This window comes from Petaurus breviceps, unplaced genomic scaffold (assembly GCF_028583685.1).
Source record: "Petaurus breviceps papuanus isolate PSGF00001 unplaced genomic scaffold, PetGlider_PUasm1.0 90994, whole genome shotgun sequence".
NCBI lineage: Eukaryota > Metazoa > Chordata > Mammalia > Diprotodontia > Petauridae > Petaurus > Petaurus breviceps.
The window spans coordinates 7,992,826-8,016,088 of record NW_027187393.1 but is presented as its reverse complement, the minus strand read 5'-3'; the positions used below and the strand labels follow the sequence as shown (position 1 = coordinate 8,016,088).

Sequence of the window (23,263 nt, the reverse complement as noted above, 5' to 3'; positions counted from 1 at the left end):
AGCCCAGGGAGGACACACAGAGTCTCATGCCCTCTAGGCCGAGGCTCACCTGGCTATTTCTGCTAGCTCAAGGATGTTCAGACTTGATGCCTGATGATGACTTCTTTACCCCCACAGTCCCTGCCTTCTCTATTACATATTCAGTTACTGAGGTTGCAGCTGGCTCAGTTCTTAGAGCAATACCCACCACATCAGCACGTAATATAACACTCTGATCTATATTCCTTGGGCCTATTCCTTGTTGCCAGCTAAGATTTCCTGTTGCCAACAGTTCCCACCCTACAGGTATTCCTGTGGCCTAGGCCCAGTGTATCTGTGGAGACAGGGGTCCTAATGTCTTTGAATGAGCCCCTGCTGGGTGGGGCTGACACTGAGAAAGGCAGTTTCTAGGCCTAAGTTTAACATCTTCCATATTCCCCCCCCCCCCCAGATTAAGGGATTTTAAGATTTTGGGGGAAAATGTTGAGAACACCATATTGGACCTATTTCATGGATGGAAAAACTGAAAAGGAGTTTTTTAAGGTTCTTTCTCATCTACTAGACATGGAAAAGATCCCATATATTAGCAATTAAGCCCTTGAGGGGCTGAAAGGAACTGAAGACTACCTGCACCTATGTGCTATGATGGTTTCTGACTCTAATTATGGAGGTTTGACATAGAATGATTTTTCTGAATGGGAATCACAAAATATCAAGTGTGGATTTGAGGAACTCAGAACATCAATGTTTCCCAGCTCTGGTGGGCAGGTATTGTAGGAGTGAAAGCAGGAGAGGGGGAGTGGTGTAAGCTAGAGCAGGCAGATGCAAAGAGACTGGCTCACAATATCACGTCCGATCAATTCAGCCAATGTTGATTAACCACTTGCTTTATGCAGGGCCTTCTGCTTTAGGGACAGGGATGTGGGAGTATGGGTGGGGTGAGAGGCAAAGAAAGAAAAAGACAACCTCTGCCCTGATAAAACTCCCAGTCCAGGTGGGGGATAAGACACTTGTACAGTAATTAGGATGCAGACTAGACTCTGGAAAGCACCTAAGAGGTGTGAGGTGGAGCACGTGAGATCCCAAGAGCATCTGTATGGAGAATCAGGGATTTCATAGAGATGTCAGCATTTGAGATGGGTCTTCATTGAGAAACATTTTTAGGAGGCAGAGATTATGGAGATGGAGATAAGGGAATGCTAAGGACTAAGGAATAGTGTCAGGGAAATAGGGGGCATGCACAGAGGGAGAAAGTAAATAGCTCAACTGAGCTGGAAGGGAGAGTATAGCAGGACAGCCCGATCGCGGAGGGCTCTGAATGCTAACATTAAGGAGCTGTGGAGTAGTGAGTAAACTCTCCTTTGCTGGACATGCTCAGATGGAGAGGACTTCTCAGGGACAGTGCAGGAGGACTTATCTTACCTAGGCACCGGTTTGACCTCTGGAGGCCAAACTCAAAGACTGTAGCACTGAGTTATAAAGGCTATAATCCTGACACCCCCTCCCCCCTAGACTCTCCAATAGATAATTATACTCAGGGATGTTCTGAACTGTTGAGCATTATAATGTCAGTTATTATTCTTAATTATCATTAAGGTTTCTCTGTTTCCCTGTTTGTAGAATGAAGAGGTAAGACCAGATGATCTAAGGACCCTTTCTGGCTCTGAAGTTGAGAGATGAAAGGGGTTTTTTAAAGCTCACCTAGCTAGCTACCCAAAGGGCACAGAGAAAGTCAGAGGCAGAGCAGAGAACAGAATCCAAGTGACTTGGCCTGGGCTCTCACTGCCACACATCTCCCCCTTTACCACAAACATTCACCAATCTGTTCACCTGGCAGGCTGGGGAGGCAGCCAGACAGTGTGTTTAATTCAAGATTCCTGATCTGAGTATCCCCTTTCTACAAGTGAAAGCTGATATTGGCCTGGGCTGGGAGGAGTGTGGCCTTATTCAGTTTATAGTACACTTAACTCTTCCACATTGAGGGGGTTAGGGGTTCTGTGCCCCCACAATCTGGGAAAAAGTTTTTGACCCTCCCTTTGTACTAGAGAAGAAGCCTGAATTATTATGGTACTAAAAGATAAAATGTTAAAAAATAAAAAAAGATAAAATAGAATACTATACATATATTTTATGCATTTCTGAGTTTCTAAACTTCTTCGGTGTCATCTGCAGCTTCTGCAAAACTCCCCCCAATTCCCATTTAATTTCTTATGCTGGGGCTGCTAGGTGGTGCAGTGAATAGAGCACTGGCCCTGTTGTCAGGAAGACCTGAGCTCAAATCTGGCCTCAAGAGACAAAACACTTGCTAGCCATGTGACCGTAGGCAAATCACTTAATCCCAATTGCCCTGCCCTCCCCCCTCCAAAAAGAAAAAAAAAATAATAAAAAATTTCTTATGCTGACCTGAGATACAGTGGAACTATGAAGGGGAAAGTTGCAAAGTGGAAGGGATAATAACTGTATATCTTTTCAGAAAGACAGTAGAGAGAAAGTTTATTACACTATAAGTTCCTTGAAGACTGGCAATTTGTAGTTTTTCATATTTGTATCTCTAGGGCCAAACAAGGCTTAGGACAGAATGGACACTAAGTAAATGTTTGATGGATTGAGGTAAGCCATTACTTGACAATTTGGCTTAATGACTGAGGGAGGAGGGGGTGATGATGAGCACCAGGAGTTTTAAAATATTACAGAAGGTTGCAATGGGCAAACAGCCCTCTTTAGGCAGGCCCTGGTCTGGAAAAAGAGACAAAGAATTCAGAAATTGGAAGGCCTGGCTTCAAATCCCAGCTTGGAGGGTGGGGGCCCAGTGAATGCAGTATTTTGCCTTTCAATCTCATTCTCTTTCACCTGTAAAATGGAGGAATTACTACTTAACTGCATAACCTGCCTCACCAGATTGTTTGGTTGTGATTTTAAAATGGTATGCAAATGTGAGTTTGAACACTGAGCGACTGTAAATGAGTCCCTTTTCCTCTCTATTTCTCAGTTTACCCACTTATAAAATGAGGGGGCTGGACTAGATGGTTTCTTTTCTATAATTTTTAGATCTAGGTTAGAATGGAATGGTCATATTACATCTGGCTTTTTCAAACAGGTCTCAGTTTCCTTTGGGGATGGTGGTGTTAGAGTCACCTAGCCCTTTCTCTACTGTTGCTTCTAGCTCTGAGTTCTAGAATCTGGTCCTCGTTGGAGACACCTTCACCCTTTAAAGGGCAGAAGAACCATAGAACAGAAGAGCTTAGAACCCTGGAACTCTGGTTTCAGCAGCCAAGCAACAGGAAAACACTCCATGCTGGCCCTCCTCAGTGGTTCCCATCCACGCCCAGTTCTGGGGGTGGCTGCATTCCTGGGAAGGTGGGCAGGCTGTGGACTGTAGGGAGATGGCCAGCTGGCTGACTCGCCTCTTTGCCCCTCCCCCACCCTGTTGCTAGGGCAGCAGCTAGTCTCATTAACAGCTGACACATGAGGAACTGCTGACTATGGTCTGGGGAGATTACTCACAGGCTGCTGGGGTGGAGGTCTCTGTCCCAACATGCCTTCCCAGAGTGAGTCTGGGAAGCCGCAGAAACAACAAACAACAACAATAATAATGGTCACATTTCTACAGTCGCTTACAGTTTGACAAAAGGCTCTCCCTCAGGCTTTCGGAGGCAGGGAGAAAGGATAAGTGTTATTATACCCATTTTACAGAGGAGCTGACTGCCACTGAGAGGGGAAGTGACTATGTCAGAAGTAGTAGGTGAAAGAGCTACTTGGCCCTGGTTGACCTAACTTCACCTACAGAATGTCCTACTTCTGGCCTTTGCCTCCAGATGCAGAGACAGAAGTTGCAACGCAAAGAAGGGCTACTGGGAAATGGAAAGTGGGTTGTGTATCCTGGGGAGAAGAAAGAGAACGGAATTTAGACAAGACCTACGGAGCCCCTTCTCAACTCTGAGAATGGATGACTAAATTACAGATTCTAACTCTGACCCTTGCCTCCTCTCTTTTTAGGATTCTCCAGTTGGAGAATTAACTAAAGCATTGTGCAGGATACAGATGGGGACAGGAGTTGTGGCATCACCAGAATAAGGAACAGCCAGGTGAAGAAATACTTGACTTGATCAGCCAGGAGCTCCATTAGTTTAAAAGCTACTACGACATTCAGACATTTCCCTTCATGGTATGCCAGCCTCTGCTTGACTTCCGGGGATGGGGAAGTCACTTGGTCTGTAAGCCATTCCTTTAAACAAAACTTGCAGGCCCAATTAGAGGACAATCTCTGAGGATTGGACAAAAGCAAAATGGCGTCCTGACCGAATACTTCACAGGCCCAGATAACAAAAGGCTGGGGAAAATAAGTAAAAGCAAGAATCAACATGGACCTTACAATGATATCTTTAAGTTTTATTTAAGGTTATAAGGGTGGGTGAATACACAGGTAAACCAGCAGAAGCCAGCAGTGGTGCTAATGGGTCTGTTACCAGCAATGGTTGAAACTGTATGGTTCTCTGGAGTTCAGGAGGTGTCTGAACTAAAGTTGCTTAGCACCAATATGGTGGTAGGGGGGTGTCACTACCTGCTTAAGGAGGGGTAAACCAGCCTATCATGCTAAAACTCAGAAGTGCCATTGGAACAGTTAGTGGCTGCTAGTTTTTTTTTTTTTTTTTGCTTTTTGGAGGGCAATTTGGGGCTAAGTGCCTTGCCCAAGGTCACACGGCTAGTTTTTTTTGTGTTAAGTGTCTGAGGTCGCATTTGAACTCAGGTCCTCCTGACTCCAGGGCCGGTGCTCTATTCACTGGGCCACCCAGCTGCCCCTGGATGCTACTCTTTTAGCCTGGGAAAAACAAGAAGATAAAAAAAATAAATCCAGAATAAAACTACCAAAAAGTTGGCTTACAGCAGGTGGTAATGGCTTCAGGCAACAAACATTTATTGTATCCTAAGATAGTAGTGAGTGGTAGTGGATTCCCTTCTCATAGTTGAGGACGGGATTTCCTATTTTGGGAGAGCCAGAGTACAGATGCCTTCTGAGATTGTAGGATTATCTATGACTACTGCATCTACAGAGCCATCAAGAGCTGCAGAGAAAGGGCTGATGTTCAGTTCTGTGTTTTTTCCTATTATAAACTCATCCCCTTGCTGGTCACGGGGCTAAAAATAAAAAGATGTTATCAGTCTTCCTTCATGGCTAATGATGGAGACCAGCTACTTTAAAGGCTCGGTTCTTTTTTTTTTTTTTTTGGAGGGGGGAGGGCAGGGCAATTAGGGTTAAGTGATTTGCTCAAGGTCACATGGCTAGTGAATGTTAAGTGTCTGAGGTCACATTTGAACTCAGGTCCTCCTGACTCCAGGGCTGGTGCTCTACTCACGGTGCCACCTAGCCACCCCTTGGTTATTTTTTTTCACCCTGTGACTTGATGGAGCGTTTTTTTCCCCCCTAAAGTCGCTTACTTTTTTTCTCAATCACATATAAAGTTTTTTTAAACATTAAAAAAAATTTTTTCGGCTCCAAATTTTCTCACTCCCCTCCTTAAGGCAAGCAATTCAATATATACATTATAGATATGCAGCCATGCAAAACATATTTCCATATTAGCCATTTGCAAAAGAAAACATAGAAAAAAAGAAAAGGAAATAAAGATTTAAAAATATGCTTTGATCTGCATATAGACTCCAATAGTTCTTTCTCTGGAGGTGGATAGCTCTTTTCATCATAAATCCTACGGAATTGTCTTGGATTATTGTATTGCTGAGAATGGCTAAATTATTCATTTTATAATGCTGCTGGTTACTATTTACAATATTCTCCTGGTTCTGCTCATTTCACTTTGCATCAGTTAACTGAGTTCTCAGAAAGGAATAGAAAGGGCATTTCTAAAGCTTTTACCTTAACAGCTTGCTCTCCAGAAGGCCCAAGATAGTGGATAAACCTTTCAGAATAATAGGTCAGGAAATGTGGCCCTTCTGTCCCTTTCAAATATCTGTTAAAAATGGATAAGATCAGAGCTGGAACGTTCCTTAATCATCATTTAGTCCAACCCTTATTTTAGAGGAGAAATTGAGGCCTAGAGAAAGAACTTGCTTTAGTTAGTATCAAGAAAGGAGACCTCCTAGCTTCTAGGTCTTCAGAATTATTCTACTCCACACTCTCAAAGAATCATCTGAATGGGAGCCCTTCTTTAATAGCTCATAACTTTCAATTCAGACAGCTGTGCTTAGAGAGCTCATGGCTTGACAGCTGACTGTTAGAAAGTTCTGCCTTCAATGCACCTCCTTTTCTTCTTTGTAGAGGAAGGGGGACACTACGTGTACATGCTGTATAGATTATTAGACAGTTCATAATAAAGGTTGTTTACACAACTGCTTCGCTCACTTTCTTTTGTAATATTTATTAAAAGGAATGGCTTCAATGAGTAGGAGAGGAAAATATTCAGAAATGTGGGATGATGCAAACAGAAACACAAAATACATCAATGAAAATAAGTGTGTGTGGGAAACCCAGTGATTGGCTTAGAAGACAGGAGACCTGAGTACAATTATTAAGCCCTGACCCTCACCATTCACACTTTTTGAGTTATCTTGGTTTCTTCACCTTTATAAGGGTGCTAATACAGTACTATATGGCTGATTTCACAGGGCTGTGATGGAGAAAACACTCTGTAAACTTTAAAGTACTATAAAAATGTGAGAAATGGGATTATTCTCTACCCCCCCTTCCCTCATTCCAGTACTGCCTGGAATCCAATGCTTTGCCCTCACCCTCTCACTGAAAAGTTTTGACCTGGAGTCAGGATGTTACAGAGAGTTCTGGACTAGGACATCAGGAAGAATCAGACATCTGGGGCTTAAACAGAATTTAGAAAAGGTCAATCTACTCCAACCTCTTCGTTCAATTTATAGTTTGAAGAAAATGGCTCCTGGAGGTTGTGCAGGTGTGGTAAGTGGTGGTGATGGGTTTTGTATCACGTCCTCCAAAGCTGGCATTGCCTCTGTTACTCATATTTCACATTAAGGAATTGGGAGAAATTACCATTAAGATTCTTCCACCCTGGTGCCCTGAGAGGCAGGACAACAGAGTTCTATAAACATTTTAGAGGAAGTGTAGTTTTACGGGTTAAAAACTTTTTTTAAAAAGGAATTGTGCTGAGGTTTTTAAATTCTTACCACGGTTCACCTAAGCTCTGCTGCCCCCAGATGGGAAGCTGCTGGATCTTTGGCTGATAACCCAGTGAAGAGGTAAGCAAGTCCACAGGGGTTTTCTGAATAAAGGCTGACAGAGTACACCTCCCCACTCCTCTGTCCCGTGGCTTTAGGGGATATCCCAAACCTTAAAGGGCAGGGGAGGATAGTAGAAGGTAAAGGAGAGGTATCAGACCTAGTTTCGAGCCCTAGGCCTGATATTACTAACTGGATATACTGAGGAAAGATATGACATGACTCCACCATTCTGGGCCTCAGTTTCCCCTAGTGAAAAAAATGAGGGAGTTGGTCTACTGATCTAGTTCGGACAAACTATGAATCTAGACTCCTCCCTATTGGCACACTGTGTTTGTGTGTGTGTGTGTGTGTGTGTGTGTGTATGTGTGAGGGGTTGTGTGTGCACACCTATTAACTATACTTTTGGAAGATGTTTGAGCAATTGATCCAGTATATGGGGTCACCTGTGACAGTTTTCATCCTCCCTAGAGCCTTCTTCACATAGGGGGCTGGCTCACCCAGCAAGTATTTGGACTTTTCTGCCAGGAAAAGAGTCTGCAAGCACTGAACCCAATGAGACCAGTGACACAAAGTTTACTTCCCAGAATCAGAGAAGCAGGAAAAGAGCTTCACAATTTACTTGAGGGCTCTTTAGAGTAGTAATGAAGCCATTTCTACAAGTATTCTGATAGAATATTGGGGGGAGGGGCATGCCAAAACCTATTATCATTTTTAAAAATTATCCTGCCTAAAAGACTGTGTTTTGTACTTTAAAATTCCCTAAAGGTTTGGCAGTAGAATTTTACCTTTCAGACTTTACTTCTCCAGGAAAGCCTGCCTCTTTTAAGATGGTCTTCTAGTCCACAATGACTGTCTCCCCCCAAACCAAGAGTCTGGTTTCCAGTTTTTTGCCAAAGCCATGTGGGGGTATCCCAGAGGTCTATGACATCACCACACATTTTGCTGTCTACTGCATAATGGAGTCCAACCCTCAGCCTGGCCTAAAGACAGAGGCTTCAGCAACACTTTCTTGTCGGTTCAAGTGGGCAAACTCTCTTGGAATCAGAGAAGGGCACAGCTGGAGCTGTTCACAAATGGAATGGCCTGCCATAAAAGGTAGTGAGCTCCCCATCCACGGAGGTTTTCAAGTGTAGTAATCTGGCTGACCACTTGTTGAGGATACAGCAGAGGGCATTCTTTTTCAGGTACAGGTTGGACCAGCTGCTGCCAGAAGCCCTTTCCAGCTCTGATATTTTAGAAGTGAAGGGACTTGCTTGAGCCAAACAGAATAAATCAGCGATTTATCAAATGGTTTGACCAGGAATATAATCTAATAGAGATGCTCCTTTTCATTGTGTATGACTCAGAATTAGAATAGGAAAGGACTATGGGGGTGAGGCGTCTTCACAAACTGCCCCAAATTTTGTTCTTTAAAAGGAACCACTTTGGAAATATTGTACTACACTGAGCATATCTAAGATGGCTTTGGAGAGGGGCCACGGAACAACACTGTCTTCTTCTCTCTAAATGTGATCATGACAGAGACAGCTCCACTGCATAGTGGGGAGAGCACCGTACTCCTAAGACCTGGGTTCAAATCCTGCCTCTAACACTTACTATGTGACTCTGAGCAGGTCACATCACTTCTCTAAGGCTGCTTTTCTTTTCATCTATAAAACGGGACTAGTAATGCCTCAAACAACTCACTGGGTGGTGGCATCAAATGGGCCAGGGCTTTACAAACCTGAAAGCACTATATAAACATGAGCCACCGGTATAACTGATCAATATCTCACCTCCTCCATCTTGCCACAAGTATGTGGCACAGGGGATAGAGCACTGGGCTTGGAGTCAGGAAGACTCATCCTCACTGAGAGTTCAAATCCAGCCTCGGACACTTACCAGCTATGTGACCCTGGGCAAGTCACTTAACCCTGTTTGCCTCAATTTCCTCATCTCTAAAATGAGGTGGAGAAGGGAATGGCGAACCACTCCAGTATCTTTGCCAAGAAAACCCCAAATAGGGCCATAAAGAGTTGGACAGGACTGAAAAATGGCAAAAGAACAAATAACTTGGTGCCAATGATTGAAATTGCTTATGATCAGGTGACCACAAGGAAAGACTTGACCTATAACACTTAAAAAACAAAAGCAAAACCCAAGCATTTGAATAGAACCTGCTACTTGTCAGGCACTTTTCTAAGTGCTTTGCAAATGTTACAAATGGAATCTACTTGTATGACTGATACCAGGTTGCCCCAAGATAGGGAGGGCACCTGAACGCTTAAGCATGAGCAAGAATAATTAGTTAATGTCTCCATCTCAGGGGTGGGGAACCCACAGTTTCCAGGTCCTTGGGTGCAGCCTTTTGATTGAGTCTAGGCTTTATGAAAGGGATTTGTTCTATGACATTTGGATTCAGTCAAAGGGCCACACTTGAGGACCTAGAGGGCCACAGGTGGCTTGGAGGGAGCAGGTTTCCCCACCCTTGGTCTAAGGTATCTCCAGAGTTGGCTCAGTAGAAGCCTCCTCTGTCCCCCAGGGAATTTTGTCCTTTTAAACAAGAAGCTAAATTTAAAAAAAATGTTACAGAATAATCATCTCTATTTTCACTGCATTTTATCATCTGAAAATCACTTTCTTTACAAAAACCATTGTATAATATTCAAAACACCAGTTTTACAGGTGAAGAAACAGAGAAGGGAAATAACTTGTAGCCGGGCTCACACAGCTAACAGGACTCCAAGCTTGGCCCTCAATAACAGCATTTGGTGCATGTCTACTATATCACACAATGATAAATGTTGCTACTCAGACACAAAAGGAACCCAGAGAGAATTTGGTTCAACTCTTGACTGAAGCACACCGATTCTCTATAGTAGTAGAGAATTTCTGTTTGAATAGTTGTTCTCCAGTGATAGAGAACTCACTCCCTATATCAAGGCAACCCATTCTACTAAAGGAAAGCTCTTCCTTATACTGAGCTAAAACTGGCCTTTTTTCTCCCATTTCAGTAACACTTAAGAAAATAAAGATTGTCTCACTGTCAGATTTACTCATGTAATAAGGACAAGAATAATTTGTCATTTACAAAGCGCTTTACATACACGACTTCACTCGGACCTCATAAAAACCCCATTTACAGATAAGCACAGTGAGGGGTCAAATAAACAAAGTGGCTTGTCCGTGGTCTCCTAAGCCAGTAAATACCAGAGGCAGGATTTGAACCTGGGTCTACCCAATTTCAAGTCTTGAACTTTACTCATGTTATACACTACGCCATGCTTCCCCTTTTTCACCAAAGCAACTGGTATCCAGGGAGACATAACCTTTGCTTCCCTCTCTACCCCCAGCAGTGTCTCACCCTGTCCCCAAACAAACAAGGTAGAAGCTAGTGTCACTTTCTAGAGTCTAGACTGAGATGATGTGAATCACAGTTTTGCTTAATTCCAAGTCTTGGACTTTATTCATGCTATATGTTATACCAGGAGGTGTCAAACCCTAATAGAAACAAATATACCTAACCACATACAAAGATCCCTAAAAACTGTATATTACATTAACTCAGAAACAAACATGCTAACATTATTTATGTTCTACTGCATTTTTATTTCGTTAACTATTTCCCAATTACATATTAATCTGATTTAGCTAGCACTAGGTAGGGCCTGGTGTCTGACACCTCTGACAGCCCCAACCCCTTGCTTTTTTGGTGGTAGTTGTTGAGTTGTTTCAGTTGTGTCCTGTGACCAAGGTCTCATAGCTAATAAGTAGCAGAACTACAGGAATCAACCACTGTACCATACTGCCTCAAGACAAACTAGAGATTTGCAAGACTGAAATCACAAATCTGAGCAGGATGAGATCTCAGATATCAGCTGTTTAGCTGCCTTATTTTATAAGATCAGAAAACTAACTCTTACTGGAATATAGGACTTGTTCAAAGCCTCACAGAGAACCAGGAACAGGATCCAGGTCTCAATTTCCAAGGCACTGATCTTTTGATTATATCAAAACTTTCTAATAATCACTCCCACAGAACAAGAACAGAAGGAGCTGTGTGTTGAGGTGGTAAACTGATTGTTCTGGGACACCTAAAGTAGGATTTCCTGCTCAGGCAGGAGAAAAGCACAATGCCCTCGAGGTTCCTTCTGTACACCTCCCAGAACCTAGGATTCTGTAACCACCCTCCCCCCAGGTGGTCCCAGGCTCCCGCTGAAATGGGGAGCCTGTCTGAAGTTACTCTCTGGCAAAGTCTGAATGGCTGAGTAAACACCAGAGAATGGCTGGTACCTGAGCCAGCTGGGGAAGAGCCGGCGCCAACTCATATGGAACTTACAACAGACTGGCAACCCAGGGAGTTTCCTTAGAAAAGGAATTGAGAAAAATGGTAACAGGAGAAGAGAAAAGCTGCTGACAAAAACGACATGAAAACTTAATCCTCAGGTAAAGCAAGTCTTATAATCCTTGCCAGAAGAGAGGGAGAAAGTCCTATAAAAGGTGGATATCTAACCCGATTAGGAAAACTGCCTGTCTGCTGTTGCAGAAGCAATCAACAGAGGTGCAAAGAGTCTTGCTTATGGAGTCAAAGAGCTTTGGATTCAAATTCTGACTCTGCAACTTGTGTGACTTTGGGGTATGTCATCCCCTTTCTGTGGGCCTCAAAATGAGAGGGTGTAAACAGAAGGTCTCTAAAGAAAATTCTAAATTAAGCTGTAGCTAAACCTTCATGGAGAGAGATGATCTCTCAGGTCCCTTCCAGCTTTGCATCCCAGGTCCCCCAGAGCTTGGGGCTAATATGACTCCAGCAAGGAAAAATCCAGGACCTGGGCAGGAATAATGTGGCATCTTACCTTTGGAGAGCTTCCACCTGAAGATCCCACAGCCCCCACCAGCACTTGTCAGAGAGAGGCATAAAATTGTCTAGTGAGGCTGAGGTTTAAAAGGCTTGACATGCAGGCCGCCCACACCTGTGCCCTCCCGGCTCCTGGAAGCCACACCTTCAGCCAGTCTCCCAAGCACGTTTAACCATCAGGATGCCAGACTGCCTGGCTCCCCAACCTGTTTCCACCTGAGCCTCTGGGCAGGCAAAGCACCCCACCCTGACCTGCTACTTAAGACTGCTCAGAGGACCAATTCCAGGAGCCTGAGCTCCAACCCCAGAGCCCGATACAAAGCAGTCGGAGTCAGGTGGGGTGCGGCTACGATACTTCCTGCTGGGCCACCTACTTTCGCTTTTGTTAAAGGGCAGGGGAGACGTCCCGTCGACAAAACAGTCTTGTATAGGGGGCTCTGGGTGCTCTGCCTCCTTCTCTTCCCCCACTCCCTCTCTGGGTAATTCAGCTGACTTCCGCCCAGCTGGTTATACTCAATAAATATAATGAGCTTTCAGACCTTTTTTCCCTACCCTTGGCCCAATCCCTGCCCCTCCCCCCTTCAGTTTTCTCTAAGATCTCCCCCAGTACTTTTCTCAGAACCACCTTGTTCTAAACATTTTCAAACCCAACACAGCTCTGAATGAGAATCCAGAAGGGGCTTACCATCCAGTTGGAAAGACACGGCTTTCTTTCACCAGAGTAAGGAGTGACAATTCATTTCTGTGAATCGCACAGTATTATAGTATTGAACTACGGTAACAGCTTCCAAACTGGCATCCCAGTTGCCATTCTATTTCTTCTGTCATGTCTGCCCCTCCACCAAAATCTTCCTAATGCATTCAAAACTTTTAGCTGCTCTTCACTGACTACGAAATACAGAAGCTAAGCTTCAGTTACATATCACCAACTCACTGCCTAGTGGTCATTGTGAACCAGATGTCCCCTAAGTATACTCAACTCAACGCATCCAAATGAGAACTAGTTATTTTCACTCCAAACCCAGACCTCTTCTGAACTCCTAGACCTCCCCTGTCTCGGCCCAAGGCACCACTATCCTTCAGTCACTCAGCAACGTTGACTGTCAGTCACAATGTTCCCCTCGGCTCACTCTCACTCAACTCTACTTAGCCAATCAGTTAACAGATCTTGTGATTTCTATCTCCACAACATCTCTGGCAACTGGTCCCTTCTCTCTGCTCACACAACTGCTCCTTAGATCACAGACCATCATGTCTCACCTAGTTCTTATAATTGGTCTCCCTACCTCAAATCCTTTACCCCACTTGAAAACCATCATCCATATGGTTGACAAAATTGTTTCCCTAAAATGCAGGCCTGATATGTCACTGCTCTATTCAGTCTACAATGGCTCCCCATTGACTCAATCAAAAATAATACCTCTGTTTGGAATTGAAAGTCCCTCACAATCTAGTCCCAATCCACAGGGTCTGATCAAATTAGCCTCCCTGAGTGTTCATTCGATTCCCCCTAGCTCTCACATGCTAGGAATGCACTCTCTCATCACCTCAGCCTTCTGGAGTCCCTTGTTTCCTTTTAGTCTCAAGTGCCACAAAGAATCTGATATTGAGGGGATGCCCGTCAATTAGGGAATGACTGTACAGGTTGTGATATGATTGTGATGGAATGCTATTGTGCTATTAAAAAATGATGAGGGGAATGGTTTCAGAAAAACCTGGGAAGATTTATTTAAAGTGATACAAAGTGATGGAAGCAGTACCAGGAGAACATTGTACACAGCAACAGCAATATTTTAACAATCAACTGTGAAAGATCTGGCTGTTCTGATTAAGATAATGATCCAAGACAATTATAAATGACTCATTAGGAAAAATGCTTGAGAGAGAACAGATGAACTCTTGGGTGCAGATTGAAGCACATATATTTTTTCACTTTCTTTGCAACATGGTAAAAATGTAAATGTTTTACATGACTTCACATATATAAAAGGGTATCATATTGCTTGCATTCTCAATGGGTTGAAGGAAGGGAGAAAATCTGAAGCTCAAAATTTTTAAAAACGAATATTAAAAAAAATAAAAAATCCTAAAAAAAACCCCACTTCAAGTACCACCTTTTACACAAAGCCTTTTCTGATCTCACCAGCTACTAGCTAGCACATTCTCCCCGAAATTACCCTGTACCATTCTGTAGGTAAATAGACAGTATACAATTTCCCCACCAATAGAATATAAGCTCCTTGAGGATAAGAACTATTTCTGTCTTTGTATATTCCATTGCAAAGCCTTGTACCTGGAATACAGAAGACAATATCTGATTGTTGAATGATACAAACTACTGACCTTGGCATTTAAGGCCTTCCGTATTCTGACTCCAAACTTATCCCATGACTCTTCACTTTTTCTAGGTTATGGCAAATTGACCTATTCTCTATCCCTGTCCTGAATATATCTTCCTCTCTCCAGCTCCAGTAGGAAGTCATGTGAGTGCTAACACTGTGTAAACTCCAGCTTTTATTCAGTTTCCCCTTATCTCTAAGTCCCTCCCTTTCTTCAAAGACTATCAGTTATTTACTTGTCACCCCCAATTAGGTGCTACTCTAATGGGAAGCAATGTCTGTCATTTAGCCTGGTATTCTTAGCATGGAGCCTTGGGCCTTGCATACAGTAGGTGCTTAATAAAAGCTGGCTAAATGCTCATTTTATAGATGAAGAAACTGAGGCTCAGAGGATATGAACTGCATAAAGAATGAGGCAGGGTATGATTTAAAGCACCCGAGAAAGTCACTGCAGGCTGGAACCAACCTGGACTGGGAGAGTACAGGGTGGGGGTGGGGTGGGAAGGAAAGGTAGGACTTGGAGAGGTAGAGGGGAGGGTACTCTAGGCAAGGGGGTAGAATCCAGGCAGGGACCTATGCTTCTTAGTCATCAGTGAATCCTACCACCACATCTGGAATCTGATCTGCAAAGCTGGTGTGGCATAACCCAAAGAACTAACTGCAGACTGGAGAGTGAGGCCAGTGACCCAGCTCTGGTCCTGTGTGACCTGGGGAGTCCCTTTTCCTTGCTGAACACCAGTTTCTTCATCTGTTGCAGGGGGAGGAGGATGGGGAAATAACCTTTGCCAGTGCAACTTATCATCTCTCACTGCTGTGACCCTCCCGGCTAAGGAATTAGTTTAAAATTAAAACAGTAAACAAAAAGCCCCTCAAAGAAGGTTTCGTTCAGGTTGTCCATGAGTTTAAAAGGGGCTGGGGAAGAGGCAGCAGGCTTGCTTTCCTTGACCCTAGAAGGCAGAGAATTAAGACAAGTGGAAGGAGTCGCAGGGATGATTTCCCTAGTACTCAGCTGTTTGAGGCGGCTTTCCCAGGGGGTAATGAGCTCCCTGCCACTGCAAATCTTCAGGCTGGCGTTTAAAGCCCTCTACAATCTGGTTACCTTCCCAGACCTTCCCAGTCTGATTTCACATTACTCTCCCCCTCATTTACTCTGCTCCAGCTCCAGTCAAGCTATCTTGCTGGCTGTTCCCATACACAACATTCTGTCTTCACCCTCTGGGCCTTCAGAACAAATAAGTGGTCCCTCTGCCTCTGGGAGGTGCTCCCTTCTTGTCTCCCCAGGCTTTCTTCAAAGCACAGCTCAGGTACCACTTTCTATAAGAGGCCTTTCTAGACTTCTTCCCCATTACTTTGTACTTACTAGTGGTATACCTATTGTTTTTGGTATACCTCCATTTTAAGATCCTTCAGGGTAGGGATTTTCTTTTTTTGTCTTTGTAATCCTGGAACTAAATAAATGCACTTTATAATATTTGTTGAACTGAATTTTGGCAGAAACTGGATGACTTCCTGTCAGGGAAGCCAAAGAGATCTCTGAAAGGTGCCCTTGAGCTCTGAGATTCTGGGTCTGCACAGGGTCAGTTAAGGGAAGTGGGAAATGATGTTCCCTTGCCAGCTGAGAACTGGTTATGCTTCAGTCGACTCCCCCTGGAACTGGAAGGGCGAACACTGACTTTCTTCACATAGTACCTGTGCAGAGGAAAGCAGCTTTGGGTGGGCAAACCGGTGGTCTATCGAACCGGAAACAGTTACTGGTGGGGGAGGTGTTATCCTGCTCGTGCCACTGACTGTGCTGTGGTCATGTTAACTCTGGGCAAGTCACTTCCTGTTTCTGTGGGCAGTACTTTTCTCCTTATTAAATTGGGGATAATATTTTGGGGAAGGATTTACTAATGAAAACAATTGAGAAAGTGCCATTCAAAACAATTGTTGCTAAACCTGTTATTAAAAAAATAATGGTTTCCACATTCCTTTGGAGAAGCAGCTTTTGACCAGCCCATCTCAGAAGCTCAGGACACAGACTGTCAGAGCTAGGGACAGGGTGTTGTGGACCTCAGAACACAGGATGCCAGAGCTGGTGGATGGGGGAACCTTAGAACAGAGAAGGTCAGACCCAGGGGGATACTGGAGATCACCATTTACCTCATGTTATAGATAAGGCAAAAAAGGTCCAGGGAAGGACTTTGGACTCAAGATATTAAGAGCTGGAAGAGACTGCCAGGATTATCAAATTTCACACATATGTGAATGGGAATTACCCTCTACGGCAGGCATTAACTCCTTTTTGTGGGTCATGGACCCCTCTGGCAGTGCGGTGATGCCTGTGGATTCTTTCTGAATATTTTAAAATGCATAAAATAAAAGGCATCACAAAGGAAACTTTTATTGAAATAGTTACAGAAACATATATATAGATATATAAAAAATGTTCATGGGCCCTAGGTTAAGAAATCCTGCTCTACAAGATTTTAATACCTCCAACAAGTATTATCCAGCCCTCATATGAACACCTTTGGTGACAGGGATCACTACCCTCCTCCCAAGCAGTCCATTGCACTTTTGGATAGCTCCTTCTATGTTAAGTTAAAATCTGCCCTGAACTACTCTTAGTTCTGCGGCCCCTAATCCAGGCAGAACAAGTCTAGTCCTTCCACATGCTTGACCTTGAAATACCTGAAGACAGTGATTACTTATGAGCCCTCACCCCCATACCCCCCTCTCTAGCCTTCTCTTCTCTGACCTACCTAATGTTACACGGTGAATTAATGGCAGAGCAGGCAAAGAAGTCAGATTTCCTGACTCCCAGTGCTGGGCTCTTTCAAGTGCCTAACCCTAGGACTGGCTAACTCTTAATAAGGTACACTGTCATGTGACTACCGACATTATGTAACCTCTAAAGGTTCCAGACTAAGAGAAAAGGAGAAATAAGATGGAAACAATTTTCTGCTTGGCCTTGGACAAGTCCTTCTGGTACCTAAACTTTACAGTCCTGCCAAATGAGAGGGATGGAATAGAACCTGCCTCCCAAGATACTGCCGGCTCTGACAATCTCTGAATCTTTGACGTGTTCTCTTTTCTGACCTGTGAGATTTCCCTGGCCCCTTAGCAGCAGCTCACTGGTATAAACTCAAGCACAAGCAGCCTTGGAGAAAGGCAAAAGCTCTAGGTAAAGGTTCAGGTCTTAGCTGGAGGTTACTGCAGCATAGAAGCTGCATGGGGCATCAGGCTGTCTTGAGGTCTCTCAGGTCCCTGGAGTCCTGTGCTACCAAATGCTATTGATATTATCTTTTTTTAAGCAGTTTCCTCCTTTCTATACCCATGGCCTATGAAGAGCATCTCTCCCCTGGTCACTGTTCCCTCCAAATGTCCAGTTCCTTCCAATACACGCTGAACAGGCAACATGGTATTTATAGTCGGGAAGGTCTCTAAAGACCACCTTGTCCAACCTTTGCCATTTTACAGATGAGGAAACTGGGGACTAGAGGTAGAGAGATTTCCAAGACATTGGGTAAGGAGGCCTCCTCTCAATTCCAGAAGCCTTTGTCTGCAGTGTATATATATTTTGGGGGGGTAGGAGAAGAGAGATAATCAGGGTTAAGTGACTTGTCCAGGGACACACAGCTTGTAAGCCTCTGAGGTCGAATTTGAACGCAAGTCTTTCTGACTCCAGGGCTAGGGCTCTCTATCCGCTTGACCACCTAGCTGCCCCTGCAGTGTACATTTTAATAGTTCACAAATGTGAGCTGAAAGAAACTCTAGAGATGATCCGATTCAACCTGTACTGGAGCAATAAAGCCACTCTACTGGACAGATCCCTGGGAAGTGATCACTGAATATCTTCTAGGGAAATCTTCCTTGATGGGGAGATGATGATGTCTCTGTAGTGACCCATTCCACCATGGCTCTCGATGTTTTAGTTTAATCCTCAGATAGCGGCCCTGTTCCCTCACCATGAGGGTCTCCCTCCTCTGGACTCTCCTTTCTAGCTTGTCCAGGTCCTGCCTAAAACATGACACTCAGAACTAAGTGTCTGCAGGGGACAAGGGGCAGTGGGGGTGGGGAGACAATCATGTCACATTTTTGGGGGAAGGCCATGTCACACCTGATACTTTGTAATATAGTGGTTGTACATAGGATGGTTTTAGGTTCCCCAAAGGCAGGGACTGAACAATAAATAGAGGGAACCTAGTCCAAGCACTGGTCTGAGAAGTGAGAAGCTGTGGAGATGCAGACCTTGGCTCCTTTTCTTAGCTGGGTGATTGTTTTCTGGGTCTCAGTTTTCTCATCTGTAAAATGGGGACTAAAACTACCTTCTAGCTAAAAAGCTGTTGTAAGAGGATCAAATGAGATAATGTAAGCATAAAGCTCTTAGAAACATGGGGCTATTTTGTGGGTGCAGTCTCCACCTTTGCCTTTAAAACTAGGGTTGTTACTTTTTGTGGTGGCAAGAAACTAGAAACAAAGTAGATGCTTGTTCACTGGAAAATGGCTAAACAGGTACAAAAACATAAAGGAATACTATTTCACTATAAGAACAATGGATATAAAGAATACAGAAAATGGGAAGACCTTTATGAACTGATGCAAAGTGAAATAAGCAGAATCTTGGAAACAATTTTACAGAGACTACCAAAAATGTAAATGAAAAGAACACCTCCCCCCACCCCCAAAAATGAATGCTATATAATGTCTAAGCTTGGTCCAGGAGTTGAGAATATATACCCCTCCCTTCTCTGTAAAGGTGGGGGGCTATGGGTGTGGAACACTGATGTGCAGTTAGAACTCGTTACTAAACTACCTTTTCCCCTTTCTTTTTCATTCCTTGCTAAAAGGGATAACTCTGGAGAGGGGAGAGATATTTAGAAATGGCATAAAAATACCAATAAAAATATATCAATACCCCCCCCAAAAGGAACCAATCAACAAACAAAAAACAGAAAATGGTGCTCATAGTTGTGGTGCCTGACGCCACATTTCCAAGTGACCACTGGCTATCCCCAGAGAGCCTAGGATTATAGACTCTTCACCTCCAGCTTCAGAAAGCTTATGGAGCCAGGGGTTACTCACAGAAGAGTCACACCCTGCTTTTAAAACCCCCATCTAGTGACAACATGCTCTGGGGTGGAGGTGCTCAGCACCCGATCTTTCATTTAGGTGACTGGCCAGAACCCAGAGCTGGGAGGGGTCAGACAGTGAGAAAAGGCTAGAAAGGTAGGGTGGAATCCGGGCGGCAGGGCCTAGGCTTCTTGGGTAACAGTTCCGTTTCAGTAAAGATATTTAAGCTGAGGCTGAGTAATCCTTTGTCAGGGATGTTGCAGGGGGAATTCCCGTTTAGGCATGAACTGGATGAGATGCCCTCTGAGGCCCCTTGCAAGCCTGAGCTTTGAGGACCAAGTAAATTACAGCTTATAACAATGACCCTTTTAGGACACTCAGGGCCTGTTTGCCCAGATTTAATAAAGGAGCTGGCCTGATCTGACATATTAATTTCTCTTCTGGCCTTAACATCTTACAACATAGCATGAAAGAGGTAAAAATATCTTAAGAGATTAATTACTTCAACACCCTCATTTTACAAATAAGTAAACTGAGGCCTAAAGAAGTGAATGACTTGCCCAAAGCTAAATAGCAAGCAGTTAGCAAAGCCAGTAGTTATTGTTTTGACAAGCTGCTCCACACGGAGAATCGGCTGGTGATTGATCTCTTTGCCCTTCCTTTTTTATTCCCTTTCCTTTCTACTTCCAAGGCCTTCTCCTATTCCAAGCCTGGTCCAGCAGTAGAGTGGAAGAACTCTGGGTATGAAATTAGATGATGTGTGTTCCAATCGTGCCCCCAGTACTCAGTACCTGTTTGACAGTGGGGCAAGTTACTTCACTAAAGCAGCAGCCATGTCATCTGTAAAAACGGGAGAGTCAGAGCTGGGGGGGGGGCTTGGATAAGGGGTTCTTGAAACTTTTCTGTGTCATGAACCCTTTTGTCAGCCTGGTGATGCCTTCTCAGAACTACATTTTAAATGCATAAAATAAGATGCACAGGATTACCAAGGAATCCAATTATATTAAAATACTTATCCAAATTTTTTCTTTTTTAAGTATATGAACTCCAGGTTAAGAACCACTGATCTAGGCCCTCATGTCTGAGGAGAAAACAGAGGCCCAGAAATGGAAGTGACTTGTCCTAGGCCCTACAGGGAAGTAAGTAGCACAGTTTATACAAATCTGAACTCAAGATCTTCCCACTCCTTCCCTACATCAGGTGGCCTTTCTATACTTGGAACCTAGGAAATGCAACCTCTTCAGAGAAGCCTTCCCTATCTGCCCCTCCCTGATGTACCAAGCTCTCCATCACACTTTCACAGCCTACCCATCACTGGTGATTGGTGTTCTGTGTCTGCTAAATACAGTCCCTTTAGACTGAGTTCCCCAAGTGCTGGCCTGGGACTGACAAAGGATTTCTTCCCCAAACACCATCTCATGCTGAGCCCCCTCTGCACACAGGCAACAATGGGCATATGCTTGCTGAATAGAGCCCTACCCTCCTGTTCCAATAGTGGGGTATACAGTCCCTCAATTTTCCCCGGTATCCTTGAAAAGGTAACACTGAGAAAAGACCCCAGACTCTGCCCACCGTCAACAAGAAGTCAAATGGGGTCACTGGGAACTTCCAGCAGCTGAAGCCTAAGAAGAGACTGAGGCCAGGCCCGGCCCAGCCAGCTGGTCATGAGCACTTCCTGGAAGCTGGGAGGGAGCCTGGGCGACTCCCTGATGCAGCTGCAAGGGAGATCATGTTTCCCATTGCAAAGCCAGGGATGCTCAGGGCCCATGACTGACCCCAGAAGCTGAGAATGGGAACACTGGCAGGACCCTGAGAGGAGGAGCTCCTGAGTGCTGGGAAGTCAGATGAAACGATGTGGGGCAATGAAAAGATTTTCTGTGATTGGGAGGCAGCCCCAGCTTCTGCTGAAAATGCCTCTGTGTGGCATTCCAAGGCCTCTAAATCACGTATCATCTATCCAGTCTTCTCTCCTATGATTATCCTACATGCTGCTATGCTCCAGCCAATCTGGAAATGGAGGGGGGCTGGATGGCATAATGGGAGGGCACTAAACACAGAGATAGGAAGACAATAGCCACCTGTGTGACCACAGGCAAGCTGCTTAACTTCTCATCTCTAAAAAGAGGGGTAGGGACAGACTAAATGGCCCCAGGCGCCTTCCAGTTCTGGATCTAACATTTTAGGATTCGACTGTTACTCTCCCACCCACAGCCATGAAGTTAACTATTGCATTTGCTTACAATGTTCCTTATGTCTAGAATGCCCTGCTCTACCTCTCTGCCTATTGAATTCTGAACCATTCTTTCAAGTCCCATTCAAATGCCACCGCCTCCAGGAATCCTTCCCTGATCAAATGAGAAGGTGCTTCTCTCCTCCCCTCCCCTCCTTTCCCCACTGGACCACCTCTTAGGTCCCTTCCAATTCTGAGTCTGTGTTTTTTATTTTTGTAATGCTTTCATACCTTTCTAAAGTGCTTATTAAAATAATTCCACGTATTTGTTTACCACTCCTTGCATCTTATTCCCTTTCAAGGCTATGAGTTTTCAGAGGGCAGGAATTGTGTTTCATATAAACTCTATATCTTCAGCACTAACCCGTAATGTTCCTTTTGGTATTCAATCACAGTCTGTCTCCCTGAGATTTTTAATTATAAGTCTGGTTGTCCCAGCTGAACCAGACGGTCCTGGACAGCAGGGAACAGATTTCCTCCCTCCCATCGAAGCCTAGCACAGAACTGGACAGCATGCAGGGATGCCTGCTTATAAGTGTGTTCACATTAAACAAAGTTTGTCATTTGAATTAAGTTGATCAGAGTTTCTACAACAAAAGGAGACCCTATATTTAAGCACTCCTACTCAGCTTTTGTTCAATCATTTACAGGTGTCAGGCTTTGTGATTAATCCTATTTGGGGTGTTCTTGGCAAAGATACTAGAACAGCTTGCTATTTCCTCTTCCAGATCATTTTACAGATGAGGAAACTGGGGCAAACAGGGTGAAATGACTTGCTCAGGGTCACAGTTAATAAATGTCTGAGGTCAAATTTGAACTCAGGCAGATTCTGATTCCAGGCCCTTATCTCTATTTCATCAACTAGCTGCTCTAAGCTGCTCATATCCTAAAGAGGGAGATTCTTTCAAGAGACTCAGGTTCAATTCTTGTCCCAAGACTTTCTAGCTATGTATATAATCGTATCTCTTCCCTTCTCTGGTCCTCAAGTTTCTAACTAGGTTGCAATAAATCTCCAAACTTTCTCCCAATTCTAAGTCCCATGAGCCCTGTGGGTTGTGCCCATTGAGGTGAGTGTAAACAGCTCTCAACTAGAGTTAATTCTAGTACCAGGTAGGGCATTAACATACTTGGCATGAATGACCTTGGGCAAGTCCCTTTCCTTTGCTAGATGGATAAAGCATTTACTAAGTGCTTATTATGTATCAGGTAGTAGGGTTGGGGTAGGATCTAAATCCAAGCAAGTCAGACCCTGCTCTCAGTCTACATTCTAATTCTAATGGACAAAGGAATTCTGCTGGGTTCCAGCTTGATTATACATCGCTCTTGTCCAGCCAAAGTGGCCTCACACCTACCACTCCATGACTTTACAGCAACTGTTCTGAAAACACCAGCCCCTGCCCTCTCCCACAAAGCCTTTCCAGGTCTAGCCTCTTAGGCCATGGTGCCCAAACTCTCCAAATTACTTTGTATTTATTTTATATACACTCTGTATACACTATTTTACGCACATGTTGTTTCCCCTGACATAATGTAAAGCAAGCAGGGACTGCTTCATTTTTTTTTCTCTTTGAATCCTTGTTATAAGGTGGTGGGGAACCTTTGGCCTCAAGGTCACATGTGGCC

General features: G+C 44.1%; 1 protein-coding gene and 1 long non-coding RNA gene across 4 annotated transcripts in view; both read right to left on the bottom strand.

Moving 5' to 3' along the window:
• The window catches only part of DLGAP4 (DLG associated protein 4), a 100,873-nt gene that overhangs the window by 32,869 nt on the left and 44,741 nt on the right, over positions 1-23,263 (bottom strand). The window lies entirely within an intron of this gene.
• On the bottom strand, positions 2,624-23,255 carry LOC138153447 (uncharacterized). Its single transcript, XR_011166383.1, has 2 exons — positions 12,015-23,255; positions 2,624-5,945 (listed from the first exon to the last, which is right to left on the bottom strand). It is a non-coding gene; the product is annotated as an uncharacterized lncRNA (long non-coding RNA).